We start from the raw sequence: 18,111 nt of genomic DNA on the forward strand, positions 1-18,111 counted from the left end.
CAGTCAAAACATACCTAACAGACCCAAGCAAAATCCAACATATTCATCGTTCGCCACTAGCCTGCAACATAGGTATATCTTGGTGAGATTCTGTTTAAATTATATCCTGTTAATGTTGGGTCTTGCTTGTAATATCTATATATTCTCTGATCTCCCACTTTGTACCTGTGATGAGCGATCTATACGGACTGATATGCACTTTTTTGATTTCTGGAATTTTTATCTCAATGAAAGGAAAAGGTTTCTTATCCCTCTCATACGTAAAATGAATTTCAAACAGTTTTGTGTGGCCCTCTACCATCTGCAGTTAATATCTGACCGTCTTACCTGTTTATCTCTTGCGTCTTTCTTTTTATCTGCCCTGAAAAAGAGACGTTCAATTTCCTGAATTTTTACTCTTAATAGAGGAAGCGATTTACTGTATTGTTCTAATAACTATGAATGCATTTTTTTTTACAATATGAAATTTCTATAAAATCTTTGTATTTTTACTTTATTGTAATGATGTGGAATGTTTTTACATGTAGTATACTTTTTATGCCTTTAATGTTATGGCGAAATAAATTTATTCTGACCGACTAACAAACAAGAAGGACTTATTGTAATCAGGAATTTCCAGAGCCGGAGCGCGACAAAGGCTCTCCCTCAGCTCCAAGAATGTGATCAAACAATCGTTATCCCATGGTACCCGATAACTTACATCCTTGTGTGTTAATGTCTGCAAATTTGTCTTCAATGAGAAGTTGAGAATCCACTGATGGCAATACCCAACCATTCCCAGAAATATCCGAACACCTTTTGTGTTGTAGGCTCAGTCATGTTCATGATCACCTCAACATGATCTGGTAACACCTTCCTCTTGCCCTTTTCAATTCGGTGGCCCATGTACTGAAACTCAGTCAAACAGTACTGTAGTTTCCTCGAGGACACCTTATGTCCATTACCTGCTAGTTGATTTAACAATGCAACAGCATCAATCCTGCAAGCTTCTTTTGTTTCAGACGTGATCAAGGGGTTGTCAATATACTGCACAAGAACTGAATTCTATGGCAGTACGAGACTCTCAAGATTCTTCTTCAGAATCTGATTCAAAATCAATGGATTCTCTGTATACCCTTGTGGGATACAACACCATGTTAACATATGATTTTCCAGATGGAAACCAAATAAAAATTGTCTTTTCTCGTCCAAAGGTATCGAGAAAAAGTCTTGGCATAAATCAATCACTGTGAACCACTCAGCCTCACATGGTATCTAAAATAGGATCACTGATGGATTGGGTACCACAGGACAACATGGAACTACAATCGTGTTCACCTTTCGCAGGGCCTGCATGATTCTAAACTTCCCACTCAGCTTCTGCAGTCCCAGTATAGGAAAAGTACATGGGCTCCCTACTTTCTCCTTCAAAATTCCCTGCTCAATCATGGACTCAATTACAGGCTTGATTCCTGCCACCGTTTCCGGCATTAGATTGTACTGAGGCGTTCTTGAGAATTAAGCATTTGGCTAGACCTGAATCTTAACTGGCTCAATCCCTTTGATCAATCCTATCTCTTTTCCTGTGAAATCCCATACTTCCAAAGAGACAGAGTCCCTCAAATCAAGTGGTAAGTCCTTGATTGCCAACACAGGCAAGATCTCTATGCAGAGATTCTTTTTCACCAATTTGAATGCAATCTCATCATCATTAGTCTGCAACTCCACTCCTTTAGGCATGCAATAGACGGTGCAGTTCAATTCACACAAAAGATCATGAACCAACAAACAGGCTGGACTCGAATCGAACACCACAAATTGGTGTTGATCGTGAAATTTTCCTATTCTTAAAGGTATCTCATCTGTGAATGGATTGGTCATCCTCTTATTTGTAACTCCTACAACTTGGATCAATTGTCCCAAGAGGGGTAGGTTTGAGACTACTGTGGATCTTACAGTAGAACAGGTAGCACCAGTATCAATCAGAAAGGTGATGAAGTGACAGTCAACATCTGCCTCTACATACAGTCCTCTCTGTTCTACCTCCAAGACTGCTCCAAGGGTACAGTCTTCCTCCCCCCCTCAGGCACCGTCATTGTAATGGGTCTGAAGCAAACTCATCGAAAGTCTCAATGAGTGGCATCTGCTGGTAAGTTCTGCATTCTTGTGGGATTCTCGGTGGTTGGGGAACTTGCACTTGTGGTCCCAAACTTCCCCCCTGTATAGACCTGGGTCTTACTGCATATTTACTGTCTCAGGTACCTTTACTATCGTCTCATCTTGGACCTAATTAGTAGGATTTAACCTGCACTCGCGCTTCCAATGCCCAATCTTGTGACAATAATGACATGCAGTAGGCTTCTTCAGAGTACCTACATCCATCCCTGTCTTTGAGTCTACAGGTCTCACTCTCCTTTGACCTGATGAGTTTTGGGAATCTCTTTGGCCGTTCCCCTGCCTTCGTTCCAGTGTTCCTCCGCTCAGCTGTACCTGGTCCACCTTTCTGCATTCCTCATCTGGACCAGCATCAACTTATCCTTGTGCTACTTTTGCTTTGAATTTGCTTCATCACTACAGTATCTGGCATACCGTAGAATCTCATCCACGGATATGTTCTTCCAACAGATCAAATCCTGTTGAAGCTTGAAGCTAATCTCTGGTCTTAACTCTAGGACAAATTTGGAGACGAACTGTCCCATATATTTGGAATCTAGGGTGTCTTGTCTACTGTACTGCTTAAAGGCTTGTAAGAGCCTATCATAATAAGCATGGACTGATTCCTTGGGCTCTTGGGTAGTTTGATCTATCTTAACCCAATCTTGTCGCAACATTTTAGACAGTAACCATGTGATTACCTGCTTAAACTTTTTCATGAACACAGGTGAAGTGTAACAGGATCTCGCTCGGGTGCTGACGTTGGCCCTTCAACTGCAATTTTACAAGCTGACCACAAATCACTTGGTACTACAATGTCAAACACTATATTCAAATCAATCCAAAAAACCTTTGAAATCTTGATAAAGTGATCAATTTGCTTGCACCACTGAACAGTTTTTTCCCTCAGCTGAGGAAAATCATTTGCGAATGCTGCCAGATCACCCTTTCTCCAAGGCACATGCACATACCTTCCGCTCTGTACATCTCGCAATAGGTAAGCCTCTACTTCTGCTGTTCCTCCTCCCGGAGGAGGCACATCTCCTATACCCTTTTTACCGCTTTTCTTCTTGGACCACCTCTCTTCCCACTTATCAACATGCTCCATTCACGTATTCCTATAATCAATTGTAGAATCGTAACAAAACAAATCGTACCACATGGACCGCACATGTTCAGCCCAAAACCAATATCACTTGATTCTCAACCCAATCACACAATCAAATCATCACCGCACTCTAACACATGCATCCCATTCATACTCACTCCACCATGAACTGCTGTTCCTACTGCACCGTCTCTCTCCATCGGTCTCCGCCAAAGTCCATCGTCCTCTGCCTTCATTCCTCTGTGCTTTCATTCTCTGGGCTTTTAGGGCTCTACGACTAGACTTTCCCTAATAATCCTAACTTCTTCCCTTAGTGCAGAGGTAACCGTCCTTCTTCTACCGACTGATTTCCTTCCTACCAAGATAAGTGTGGAACTTATGGGCGATGGGCCTTTGTTACCTGCTGAGAAGTGTAGAGGGGAGAAATACCTCATTTGAGCAGACTACAATTTATAAGAACCATGACTCGGAAGAATCACAGATTGCGAATTCCAAGTTACTGGGTTTATTACAAAGTCAAAAATAATTGGATGTACAAGCACCTCATTACAAGTTGAATAAATACATTAAATCTGGATCTCCATTTGATCCCTGTCTGCCTATGGTTTTGCGGGCTTTGGTTGAGGATATAAACCCAACCGTCAACTGTATTATTAATTCTTCACTGGCCACGGCAGAAATCCCAGACGACTGGAAGCACGCAGCGGTCATGCCACTTCAGAAAAAGCCCTACCAGATCCAACCACTCTGTCCAACCTGCGTCCTATTTCCCTACTCCCTGCGGTGTTTAAGCTGACGGAGAAATTCGTTAATAACCAACTTACGAGTTTCCTTGAGGAGAATAATATCCTGCACATAAATCAATCAGGGTTTCGATCCAAACATTCTACTGAATCTGCCCTTCTGTTTACGGCAGAGACCCTACGAATGGCATTGGACCGAGGGAAGAAGGCCTTCTTGATTTTACTCGATCTATCGGCGGCCTTCGATACGGTCTCACACACTATCTTGGTCAACTGTTTGGGTAACGTAGGTATAGGAGGAGTGGTATTGGCATGGCTTACTAATTTTCTCACCCAGAGACGTCAGGTTACAGTATTAGGCGACTTCAAATCTGAAGAAAAAGTCATCAGCTCAGGGGTCCCACAGGGCTCTAGTTTGAGCCCTGTACTTTTCAATCTTTATAAGGTACCCCTGATTGAACTAATCGCCTCTTACCAGATTAGTCCCATATCATACGCTGACGACACGCTGCTGATCCTGGTGTTGGACAGGGAGCGGCCTGGTTCAGAGGAAAATCTGAAAAACTGTCTCACGGCTACATTTGAGTGGATGAATAACAATCACCTCAAATGTAACTCGGGAAGACAGAAATACTGCCCTTTGGATCTCAAAATCTGTTTTCCCCTAAACAGTGGTGGCCTGAGGATGCTGAAGCTCCTCCTAATACTATTTCCTCTGCGCGAAACCTGGGCATCAAGTTTGATGACCAATTATCATTTAAGCAGCAAGCGGTAGGTGTGGCTAGCACATGCTTCCAGATTATCAAATCACTTGGGAAGTTTTTTGACCTTCTTCCTCTTGCAGCCAGGAAAACAGTGGCAGTAGCATTGATAACATCTAGACAGAACTACTGCAACAGCCTGTATGCAAGTACCAGCAAAGCAGTGCTTGACAGGCTGCAGATAGTCCAGCATGCTGCTGCCCATCTAGCACTTCGCTGGCCGAGAAGGTCATCTGCTTCGGCTGCGCTTAAAACCCTACATTGGTTACCCATCCATAAGCGTATCCTATTTAAGGTCCTTGTTATTACCTTTAGAGCCTTCCAGTTACAAGGACCGAGATATCTGTCTAACGGCTTCAAACGCTACCTGCCAGGACGCTGTTTCTTGGTAACCCCCAGATTTAGATTGGCCACTAAAGGGGGGAAATCTCTTTTTGTATTAGGCTCAAGAGCCTGGAACAAATTGCCAGTTCAGCTTTGGCGTACAGTTAAGGAGAGTCATTTCAGGAAATCTTTGAAGACATGGATCTTCTCCCTCTCCGATGCGGCCTGCAGGGCACTGGTGTAAAGCTTGTAATGTGTTCGAAGTTGCCTTCTGTCCACCAACCTTTTCCAGCTGGGTTGGGTGTCGAGCGGTAGTAGCGCTATATAAGTGTGATCTTACATTACATTACATTATATAGAAACAAATACGAATCCAATCATACAGGCTAATTTTATGCGATGGATCATAAACCGAATGACAATTTCCAGAAGCAGAATGCAGGCAATTATTGTCCCCATGTTGAGATCCTTCTTCATCTGAGATCAATTAATAAAGAGCATTAGCCTATCCCTACACTAACACTATTGTAACATCCCTAATAAGCATTTCCCAGGCAAGATCACGAAAAGGTGTCAGCACGTGAAGACTTCCTAAGAAGTACACTCAATGTATATGGGTCAAGTAGCCAAAGCTACAGAGCTCGTTCTAAGATGCACCTTCTCTCTCCTTTGATCTCTTCACCTCCCTAATACAAAACGCAAAAATGCAAAACACGCCCAGAGATCACCTCATCTAGCTGAACACGTCCCATAGCTGATTTTCCATTTCATGTTGGTGTTCCCAGCTGCTGGCTCGATTACTTTGAATCCCAGGCCTCCCTGAGTGAGAAAGAACTCCGTCTCCCAATGATCAGCGCTCCTCACAAATTTGCATCGCATCCTCCTGAGCCTAACTCTCCTAAACAAAAGACGTTATTCTAACTAACAAAGACAACTTTTTCCACCTGCAACAGAAACTTGAGAACAGAACAAATTCAACATGCACATGAGTATCACTAAATGACCCTACTCGAGAGCCTCCAGGTAAAATACATTTCAGGCCTACAGAAATCGGCCAACATAAGAGTGAAACACATAGGCCTTTCAGATACACACATGGATGTACATTTCATTTAGGCCTTTCGACATGATTGCATTACAAAAGCACATAATTTTTATTTTATTTCAAGCAACTCATGAAATCTTACTTGTTAAACGTAATTAATGACATCTACATGCAACTTTAATATGGTGCATTTTTAAGTAAAATGCACTACATCACATATGAGCAACTTTGTTAAGCAAATTACATCAAATACTATGGATTACAATATTAACATATCAATGCCACTTTGCCTTTTGCATGGCACAATACTTTTTCTCCCATTACACCTTTACATATTATGTCTAAATACAATCTAATAACTAATTGTTATCATGACAAATAAATATATATGTGGTTGCATACTATCCATGATTATAATGCACCCCTACAAACGAAAGAGCACCGTTGCGCTCCATCACAAACTTCTCCTGGAACATGTCGAGCGCAAAATCCTCTTAAAGTACAAAACTCTCAGGGACGTGAAACACAAGACGTGCTTCTTATGGGTGGGATTCGGGGAGGGAGGAGAGATCCATTTGCTGTCTGAGTGAACTAGACATAGTTTTGTGCCTTTCTAATGTACCTTAGCTCGCAATCAATTTTCTTCCCGTCTCCACTGATGGGGATGCGTGACTCGCAGCCAGCTCCACCTGACTCACGGCCATGATCGCTGCAAATATGGAAATTACCATTAGCGGCTGAATATCCGATTAGGAGAAACCTGAAAGGAAAGGAGGGTGGCAGCACACTGAGGCGTCCTCTCTTTCAAGTCACCCCTTTGCTGGCAAGGAGTAGTTTCTGAAATATAAATGAAACTGGAAAACTTAAGCAAGGTGTAAATATGAAAATGATATGCATGAGGTGTTGGGATTTACATCCTCTGCTCCTCATTTACAAGAAACTGACGCATCGGTGCATAAAAGCAGCAATGCACCAGTTTAATTGCTCCTGCAGCAGAAACCCTTGCAGCACCATAGATGCATAGGGGCAGATTTACAAGCCCATTGCACCTCTTTTACGCTGCTGTTGCGTCACTGTGGTGACACAGCGGTGGCACAAGAAATGCGCCATGGTGCGGGGTATTTACAACGTGACGCATCTGGGAGATGCGACACGTTGTAAACGTGACGCACGTTGCGCCATAAGGAGGCATTCCGGCTCAGGGGGGCGTTCCTGCGCAGGAACGCCTCCTAAAAGTGGCTGAGTGAAATCTAAAAGATTTCACTCAGTCACTTTTAGGCCAATGCTGCGTCAAAACCCTGCACCTGCTTGAAGCAGACGTAAGGCTTGACGCAGCATTGGACAGGTAGGGACCCCGGAGCATTGCTGGAGCTGCACTGCGCTTGCGACGCAACTCCAGCAATGCACCACCTTTACGGCACAGGTGTGTGACGCATCTGTGCCGTTTTTGCTGCATGGTGCGCCGCATTGTAAATGCGGTGCACCATGGGTGGTGGAGCTGCAGCGCACAATAACTGGCACATCCCTGGGGATGCGCCAGTTATTGTAAATCTGCCCCATAGTATGTACACAACCGCGCACCATGGCACAGGGTTTTTTGGGGCATTGCTGAAGTTAGTGGGAAAATCAATAGATCTCCAGACATGCGTCACAATACACAGTACAGAGGCGATGCATCAGTTTTCACTGACGCATCGCCTATTGGATGTTTTAAAGCGTGAAAAGGTACCAAACTCACCTTATGCTCAAGCACATTGGTCCTGAATGTGATGCATACAAGTGGGCATAGTGCCGACTTGTATGTGTGACATCAGCACATAATTTCACAAAATGTGACATTATGTGCACATACCTACCTTTTGAAGCCCACTGACCTCGTGGCGTAATTGCACATTGCAATCCCAAAGCCTGGGTTCAGCAGGCATAGGGATTGTAACGCATTGGCAGCACAGCGGTCCGAAACAGGAAAAAAAGTGGTTAATACCACTTCAGCAGTTTATGGTAGGCATTTCCTACGAAACACCTACCTTGCATAAATTAAAATCTAGTTTGGCACAGCAGAATCCGACATAGGTAAAAAACGACGTAACCTTAAAAAAGGGACGCATCTGTGTCCATGTAAATATAGAGCAAATAAAGAGCTGCCGTTGCATCAAAAAAAGTGGCGCAATGGTAGTACAAGGTGGTGCAAAGAGATTTTAAATAAGCCCCTCTATTCCTAGGGAGACGGTTGGATTGGGCGCATCAAAAATGGTTTGACTGTGCACAGTTGGTGGCTAAGCTGTGTCTGATGGCTTAATGTACTAATGTGCCCATTGAAGGTGCCTGTATTTGACCTCATGATCAAAGGTGCACATCCCAGTGGGTCCAATCAGCTCTTTATCCTTCTGAGGTCAACAAAATGAGTACTATTGAGTGGGATAGCTATTGTTATTGTTATTGTTAGTGTCAGTTTATATAGCGCCAAATCACTGGCAGGTCTCAGGGCGCTTTTGACCCCAAAACACAACAACCTAGTCAGCAACAGGAGAACGAGTAGAAACTATACTGGGCTCAATGCTGCTCTGAATAAGATGGTCTTTAGGGCTTTCCTGAAGCGGAGCAGGTTTCCGTCTTTGCGAAGAGCCTCAGGCAATTCATTCCAGATCTTAGGCAGCAAGACCGAGAAAGATCTCCCTTCTTTTGTAGCTAATCTGAACCGGGGGCACACAAGCAGTTGAGCCTCGGAGGACCTTAGGCTTCTTTAAGGCCGATAGATCTCCAACCTTTCTTTAATGTAGGCAGGGGCTTGCCCATAGATGAACTTATGGGCTATGCAGAGACTTTTAAAAACATATCTTTGCGTCACTGGCAACCAGTGAAGGCTCTGCAGCAGCGGGGAGGTATGTGATCTTCTTGGCAGTTTGAAGATGAGTCTTGCCGCATCGGTTATTCAGCGCCAAGATACCTTTCAGGGTGAACATTTGCTTTACAAATACTTATGTTTGGACCGCATCTTACAATCAAAAAATAAATGTATGGAATGTAAGGGCCAGATGTATAAAAGTACCACACGCAAAAAATGGTCGCAATTTTAGTGTTCCTTATCTAATTTACTGACCTGATCAATGTATAAGTCAGGTAGCAAGATTCTGATTCAGAGTGGATAACAGCCGGACCTACCTAACAAATAGACACTAAGCAGGTTGCAAATTGCCACTCAATTCAATTCAATTCAAAGAATCTTTATTCGATGATTAAAAATCACCATAAAAGCACAAACATATTTACATAGATAAAAAGTCATTAAACATTTTCAAGATCCTGATGCTAAAATATTAATGTTAACATAGAGCATATAACAAAGAAAAAAGTGCAACATATTACCGAAAAGGAAATCAAGAACACATCATTCATCCCCCCTAGTTACCCTTAAACGGACCGCCACTTTGATAAAATTCATTATACAACACAGTGTAAAAGGGTCCGACGCTTTTTGTAGGAAAACTAGTGCCTCACTTGCATGTTCCAGTTTGGCTTGTTTTAAAACGTTTACTAGAAATCTGCGCCTTGTCATTGTAAAAAAAGGGCAAAGTAAAACAAAATGAAGGGAATCCTGCGGAGACCTATTGTCGCAGCCGCAGGATCCCTTCTGTTCAATTGATGTTGAAAATCCTGCTGGTGATGCCAATATGAATGGAAGTAGGTTAAGTCTAAAACGGCACATCAAGAATCTGTCCTGTGCATTATGCATAAGGTACAAATATGGCTCCATTCCATCAATGCTCTTGACCAGGTTATGGGCCCTCACTGTCTTTTTGAGCCCTTCAGCCTCAGCTCTACGTTGACATTTCAATTCCATAAAAGCTTTTTTTACTTGCATCTTGTGCTGGGCTACAATTGTTGCAGGGTTAGTGAAGAGATTTCCATAGCCTAGTTCCTCTAGGGTATTCTTTACATAGTTGAGCCATGGTATACGCATGCATTTGTCCCTCTCTAAACAATCCTTTAAGATTTCTCTGCTTAGAGACGCATCAGGATTAACCCAGATTTTTAACCAGGCCACAATTGGCCTGAGTTTTACCAAATCATCTAGGTGCGGCCTCCATAGTTCCATGTGTGCTATGAAGCCAGCAGTACTTGGGGGTACCCTCAGGATGGTTTTTAGGTATTTGTGTTCCTCCCGTTGGATTCTTGTGGTGTTAACAAAGCCCCAAATTTCTGCCCCATAAATTACTTTAGAGCAGGATATGGAGCTATACAGGTTCATCACCTGTTCCGGACTCCATCTACCTAACCTCCTGCCATAACTTGCTATAGCCCCATTAGAAGCGATCATTTTACAGCAACGCTCCTCAACCAGGGAATTAAACTGTAAGGCACCATCAAAAGTTACACCTAGGTAAGGAAACGTTTTAACCTCTTCTACTATGTGACTTCCAATTGTGTAAGTAAATTTAGTAGAGGGTTTTTTACCAGCCAGGAGCACATAGGATTTGCCCAGGTTAACGGAGAGATCTAGGGCACCCATGAACTTAACAAATCCGTCAATCAGAATTTGTAAGCTCCTCGGTGTGCGTGCAAGCAGGACCGCGTCGTCTGCGTAGAGCAGAACGGGAATGTGACGCGACCCCACCCTTGGGCAATCTGCCTTTAAATCTAACAGAAACTGCTCCAGATTATTTATATAAAGGGAGAACAAAAAAGGGGCAAGAATGCAGCCTTGCCAGACTCCGCTCCTACAGGGAAAGGAATCGGTCAGCCCCCCCTTCCTGTTAAATCGAACCCTGGCCGAGGTATCACTATGAAGTTCCTTTAGTATGTTGATTAAGCCACCCTCTATCCCCATACGAGACATCATGTCCCAAAGTGTCTCCCTGTTGACGTGATCAAATGCCGCTGCCAAATCCATGAATCCCATGTAGATGGATTCATCGCTGGCCATGGTGTACTTGGAAGTCAGCATGTAAAGGTTCAGGCATTGATCACTAGTGGACCTCCCCGTCCTAAATCCGTATTGAGTGTCCGAGAAGATGTTATTTTCTTCGGTCCACTTGGACAGTCTATTGAGGATCGCCCTACCCAGGAGTTTAGCCGATACATCAATCAGGGAGATAGGACGATAACACTTGAGGTCGTCCCTATTGCCCTTCTTAAAAATCGGCACAATTATGGCTTTAGACCAGGACGGTGGCAGGCCACAGGTGATGGCAGTGTTTATGACCCTGGTCATTAAGTGGGCCCAGAGTTTTATGCAGCTCAGGAACAGATCGGGGGGATTCTGTCAGGGCCAGGGGCATTATTTTTAGTCAGGCCCTCTATCCCAGCAGTGATCTCCTTAACAGTAAATACAACCGTTGAAACCTGAGTTGGGGTTTCAGGTGGCTCCACGGAAGTACTGGACTCATAATTATACAAACCCCTATAGTGGGTGACCCACTGTTCTGGGAGGATGTTAGACCCTATCTCCGGAGTGTCGTTTTCCTGGAAAGTAGGTTTGTTAATGATTCTCCAGAATCCAGCTATATCCTTTTTTTCCCCTGCTTCTCTCAACTCTGCCCACGCTTCTCCTTGCAGAGCAAGTTTCCTCCTCTTGGTCTCTTTCTTGTATTTCTCTCTACACACCCTGATTTTTTGGGGATCCCTAGGTTTGAATTTAAGGCTGCTTTTGAGCTCCCTCAATGCTTTTGAGCAATCTCTGTCGAACCATCGAGGATTACCATGGTTCCTTGTGGGCGCACTAGTTTTTAATAAGCCATCAATCAAGTTAGCAATCTGATCGAATGCTTCAAGTAGCCTCGGTCCGTGAACTTCTGTGTCTAAACAGACATTAATAGCGGATTTACCAGCATCCGCAAGGGCCTTATAAAACCTTGCCCCGTCTATTTTGGACCACCTTAATCTCCTGCCCTGATCTGTTACCTTCTCCGTGGTTGTGCAATAGTCCCTGCTTTTTGGACCCACCCGGTACATCAGCTCCAACACAAGCGGGTTATGGTCGCTGAAACTGCTCCAATCAATCCCTGCGCTGACAATTCTATTTAGCAGGGATCTTGAGACCAGGATGTAATCTATAACAGATGAGCATCCTCTGCCCTTAAAGGTGGGTGGGAGTGTGCCATCCTTCTGTGTGCCCATCATGTTAATAGTATGCTCGAGGTCATACTTGAGCCGGAGCATACTAAAAGCTAACCCTGTCGGAGTGTGGGAGAAATGCAGCCCCTTCTCCACGGGACATTGAGACCAGTCTGTGTTTGTTGTGACCAGTGCCGGACAGAGGTGGCAATTGAAGTCACCCATGACCAGCAGCGCGTATGACTGCCCCTTTTTCTGGACTATTATTTCCTGGCCCAGCCTATATTCCAATTCTGCTACAAGTGATGTATGGTCTCCCGCAGCCTCGTTGTTATAAATATTCAAAACAGTGAATCTTAACCCCTTCCCGGTGAACCGTACTGCTAGCATCACTTGGGAATTCCAATCAGGGGTAGACCAACTGCCCGGTAGGTCTAAATCTACATAAATGGATAGTCCTCCCATGGCTCTCCCTGATCTAGATTTTTGCGCAGCACTTATACCCCTACAAGTGGAAATTGTTCTCCGGGGCCCATGTCTCCTGCAGGCTGATTACATGGAATTTACTAATGTAATCAAGCCACTATTTGCTATTAAATTTAGCTGCCAAGCCTGCTATATTTCAGGAAATAATTTTCAATGCCTCATAGCTCTGCTCTGTTCCCCCTTGGGATCCCATTTGTGTCTCTGTCTCTAATCCTTGTGTATCCAGCCCATGTCTTCCTCCTATTCTTTTGATTTCTATGACCGTGGACACATCTGACACAGACCTCTCAACCCAGCTAGGTGAAGTTTGCTGTACAGGGGGGCTTAGCTGCACCATCTCCCCTGCTAGGGCCCCTTTTTCCCCGTCTCCTAGAGGGGCAGTACCCGCAGGGTTGGAAAGCCTTCCCATTTGTCAATCAACCCCCTCAAGGCAATTCAGGCAACTGAACAGGTTGAAAGTATGAAAGGGTAGCTCTGGGCGGCTGGGTAGTGACCAGGGGTTAAATTCATGATGTCTTCCCCTCCTACCAACCCTCGTCCAGCTGTCATGGGTTTGAGTCGGGTGCATAGGGGTGGGAATAGGGGGAAAAAAGAAAGACACATGCAGGGTTTGAATAGATGATTCCCGTGATCTATTCTTTCCTTGACATATATGGGAAACAGTTCCAGCATCCCTGAAACTCACCAATATGCAATCCCCTATTATGGATTTATATGTTTTGCCCACCCAAGGCACCCTTCTGACCATTATGATTTCATTATTTAGATGTACCGGGAGGGGTCTATTCACGTTCAGCCACATGATTACCCTACTTTTTAGTGAGCAAAAGTCCTCAGCTTCACCCGCTTCAAGTGGGGGTACGCCCGCCATGACTACCTTGTAATCATTTGCCTCTGGAGGTAGAATAGGCCTACGAGGCCTGGGGGGAAGCTTCATTAAAGGTGTTGGGGCAATGCTGTCTGCGGGTTGTGATAAAGGGCCTGGGGCTTCAGTGGGAAATGACCTATTGGAATTGAGTGGCTTGGCTGGTACAGGGTTAGTCCTGGGAGGTTGTGGGGGGGCCTCGGCATTCACAGCCTGTGGGGGGGCAGAGGTCACTGCTCTATTTGGGGGCTGCTGGGAAGCCGTAGAAGTGGGAATGAGCACAGGAGATCTTCCCTGGAGAACAGCCGAGGTTTTCATGCTGTTTAATGTAGCCTCCAGGATAGTAAGTCTGATCTCGACCTTTTTGATGCTCTCGCTGATTGGTAATAATAGCGACCTGAGCAAAAATTCCAAATTACCTAACGGGACAACAGAAAGGGGGACACTAGCAATATTATTTCTTGTGTCATTTAACAAAGCGGGAGCAGTGGCAGCCTGTGCAGTGGATTTAGGGTGTAATTTGTCCGTTAATCTCTCAGTAGGTAGGGGGAGTTTTGATGTCTTCCCAAACTCAGAGTGAGGGATTTTTGATTTATTTTTACCCTGAGCACCCCTCGACTTCCTCCTACGTTTGTTTGGAGGGGGCCCAAATACTCCTTGCACCGAGGCTAGCTTGGGTTTGGCTTTCCTAGCTTTAGGGACTGGAGGGGGTTGGGAAATTAAGTCAATGGTCACCCTACTTGGGCTTGGGCTCTTGGCGGGGGTTGAGCTCGTGCTTGGGACCGGTGTAATATTAGTACAATCCCTCAGCAGGAGGGGGACATCATCTATAGAAGTTGGCTCCTCGCTAAGTGAGGTAGAGTTTTCGCCAAGGGGCCTATGTTTCAGGTTGTCTATAGAGCGTCTCTGCTCCGCCCTGAGCCTGATCAAAGTGCTCTCCTTATCCCCATCTCCCGCAGCCCGGGGGAAGTAGTTGTCTAGGGTTCTATTTTTTGCCCCTCCCTGCTTCATGGGGGTGCCCTCCCTTGCCGGTGAAGGCATTTGTGCTTGAGGTGGCTAATGGGCTATGGGTAGCTATATCAGATGATGAGACCAAGGTTCAGGTATCTAACGCAAGAGGGTAGGCCCAGCCCAGCCTACTCCGGCCTATGACGGCCGTAGACAGTCCCGCCCTTGTCCCGGGCTTCTCCCGGCGCGCTCCCGCGAAGCGGTAGCACTGGACACCTTTAAACACAAAAACAACGGGCTCATAGGCTATTGGGTGGGTGGGCGTGGCCGGCGGGGAGAGCAGCCCAGGTGTTGCAGATTGGGCGCTCAGGGACTCCTGGACACTGGAGTCACTGCCTGTATACTCGCAGCCCCGCCGACACTCTCGCCTGCCCCGCGCTCCCCTCTGTGGTGTTCCCAGCAGTCAGCAGTCAGCGGTTGCCAATGTCCTCAAGCGCTGCGGGACCCGCGAAGCGGGTCCGGCGAGGCGCTAGACGAATCCTCGGTAGACAGCACTCAGAAATCCAGTTAGGAGCCAAGGGTCAGATACGTGATTGCCAAAAGGGTCCCAGTGGGCCGTGGGCAGGAACCGCTTTTACTCCACAAGCGGGGGGCGTGGCCAGCGGGGAGAGCAGCCCAGGTGTTGCAGATTGGGCGCGCAGGGACTCCTGGACACTGGAGTCCCTGCCTGTATACTCGCAGCCCCGCCAACACTCTCGCCTGCCCCGCGCTCCCCTCTGTGGTGTTCCCAGCAGTCAGCAGTCAGCGGTTGCCAATGTCCTCAAGCGCTGCGGGACCCGCGAAGCGGGTCCGGCGAGGCGCTAGACGAATCCTCGGTAGACAGCACGCAGAAATCCAGTAAGGAGCCAAGGGTCAGTTACGTGATTGCCAAAAGGGTCCCAGTGGGCCGTGGGCAGGAACCGCTTTTACTCCACAAGCGGGGGGCATGGCCGGCGGGGAGAGCAGCCCAGGTGTTGCAGATTGGGCGCGCAGGGACTCCTGGACACTGGAGTCCCTGCCTGTATACTCCCAGCCCCGCCGACACTCTCGCCTGCCCCGCGCTGCCCTCTGTGGTGTTCCCAGCAGTCAGCAGTCAGCGGTTGCCAATGTCCTCAAGCGCTGCGGGACCCGCGAAGCGGGTCCGGCGAGGCGCTAGACGAATCCTCGGTAGACAGCACGCAGAAATCCAGTAAGAAGCCAAGGGTCAGTTACGAGATTGCCAAAAGGGTCCCAGTAGGCCGTGGGCAGGAACGGCTTTTACTCCACAAGCGGGGGGCGTGGCCGGCGGGGAGAGCAGCCCAGGTGTTGTCAGATTAGGCGCGCAGGGACTCCTGGACACTGGAGTCCATGCCTGTATACTCGCAGCCCCGCCGACACTCTCGCCTGCCCCGCGCTCCCCTCTGTGGTGTTCCCAGCAGTCAGCAGTCAGCGGTTGCCAATGTCCTCAAGCGCTGCGGGACCCGCGAAGCAGGTCCGGCGAGGCGCTAGACGAATCCTCGGTAGACAGCACGCAGAAATCCAGTAAGGAGCCAAGGGTCAGTTACGTGATTGCCAAAAGGGTCCCAGTGGGCCGTGGGAAGGAACCGCTTTTACTCGACAAGCGGGGGGCGTGGCCAGCGGGGAGAGCAGCCCAGGTGTTGCAGATTGGGCGCGCAGGGACTCCTGGACACTGGAGTCCCTGCCTGTATACTCGCAGCCCCGCCGACACTCTCGCCTGCCCCGTGCTCCCCTCTGTGGTGTTCCCAGCAGTCAGCAGTCAGCGGTTGCCAATGTACTCAAGCGCTGCAGGACCCGCAAAGCGGGTCCGTCGAGGCGCTAGACGAATCCTCGGTAGACAGCACGCAGAAATCCAGTAAGGAGCCAAGGGTCAGTTACGTGATTGCCAAAAGGGTCCCAGTGGGCCGTGGGCAGGAACCGCATTTACTCCACAAGCGAGGGGCGTGGCCGGCGGGGAGAGCAGCCCAGGTGTTGCAGATTGGGCGCGCAGGGACTCCTGGACACTGGAGTCCCTGCCTGTATACTCGCAGCCCCGCCGACACTCTCGCCTGCCCAGCGCTCCCCTCTGTGGTGTTCCCAGCAGTCAGCAGTCAGCGGTTGCCAATGTCCTCAAGCGCTGCGGGACCCGCGAAGCGGGTCCGGCGAGGCGCTAGACGAATCCTCGGTAGACAGCACGCAGAAATCCAGTAAGGAGCCAAGGGTCAGTTACGTGATTGCCAAAAGGGTCCCAGTGGGCCGTGGGCAGGAACCGCTTTTACTCCACAAGCGGGGGGCGTGGCCGGCGGGGAGAGCAGCCCAGGTGTTGCAGATTGGGCACGCAGGGACTCCTGGACACTGGAGTCCCTGCCTGTATACTCGCAGCCCCGCCGACACTCTCGCCTGTCCCGCGCTCCCCTCTGCGGTGTTCCCAGCAGTCAGCAGTCAGCGGTTGCCAATGTCCTCAAGCGCTGCGGGACCCGCGCTGCGGGACCCGCGAAGCGGGTCCGGCGAGGCGCTAGACGAATCCTCAGTAGACAGCACGCAGAAATCCAGTAAGGAGCCAAGGGTCAGTTACGTGATTGCCAAAAGGGTCTCACTCATTCTGGATGGTCACAGTCAAAGGGCTGGTGTCCTTTAAGAGTTAGGAAACCACCATTCCTGTGTTTGGTTATCTGCAAAAGAAATAGAACTGCTTTTAAAAAAAAGAATTCTTGTTTGAAAAGTTTCAGTGATAGTTTGCAGGGGTCCCCTAGACCAGTGTCTACTCTCTCTGAAAGATGTACTCACATTGTTCACGGCAAGGGTTCTAAAATGACATAATTTCCTTTTTTGCAGAGACTTTAGCACCCCAAATTGGTAGTCAGTAATTTATTAATAGTTTGTGATTTTAATTCCGGTCACATGACATGGTTACAATGATTACTGAATCAATATTTGGAGGGATGCTTACAACACGTCCCTTCCAAACAACGATTCATAAACCATTTTAAATCCCATCTTTTAGAACAAAGGAAACGACTTTCTAGCAGTCACATATCCACAAATGTAGTTAATCCTAGGCATTGCTACCATTAAAACATTTTGTGCATCTGGGCCCTTACTTTGCATAATGATTATGAGTTGGATGACTTACTGGTAGTTGATTAAAATAATTCTTATGTAAGGATGCATCATCTATCAATTCATTGCTTGCCTGTGAAGTTGAGTTGGGAGTTGTATACCAGTTCACAATGGCCACTGAATAAATACAAAGATGCAAGTTTAGTAAGATTGGGGAACTAAGGATAACCAGGGATACCACAGCCTACAAAAGAATAAATATGAATGAGTCTTCAAGTCCTTTAGTATTTTGAAAAGGTTAGACTATTAAAATGTGCTACTGGCAGGCTCTTTTGCACTAGGATTATGGTACACTGAGCAACAGCACATCAAGTTTAGCATCCTTGTCCCAGTCCAATGCGCATGCACCACCGCCAGACCAGCCCACAGAAACTAGAACAGCATCACTTACAAGGGCTGGAACACCACTCGCAATACCCACTGACCAGAACACAACACAGCAATAGCTTCTTTAAAGCCATCAAGAACTACAACATTTGGATCACTTCCTGCGCCGATTTGATGGTGCC

Source organism: Lissotriton vulgaris, chromosome 2_2 (assembly GCF_964263255.1).
Source record: "Lissotriton vulgaris chromosome 2_2, aLisVul1.2, whole genome shotgun sequence".
Lineage (NCBI taxonomy): Eukaryota > Metazoa > Chordata > Amphibia > Caudata > Salamandridae > Lissotriton > Lissotriton vulgaris.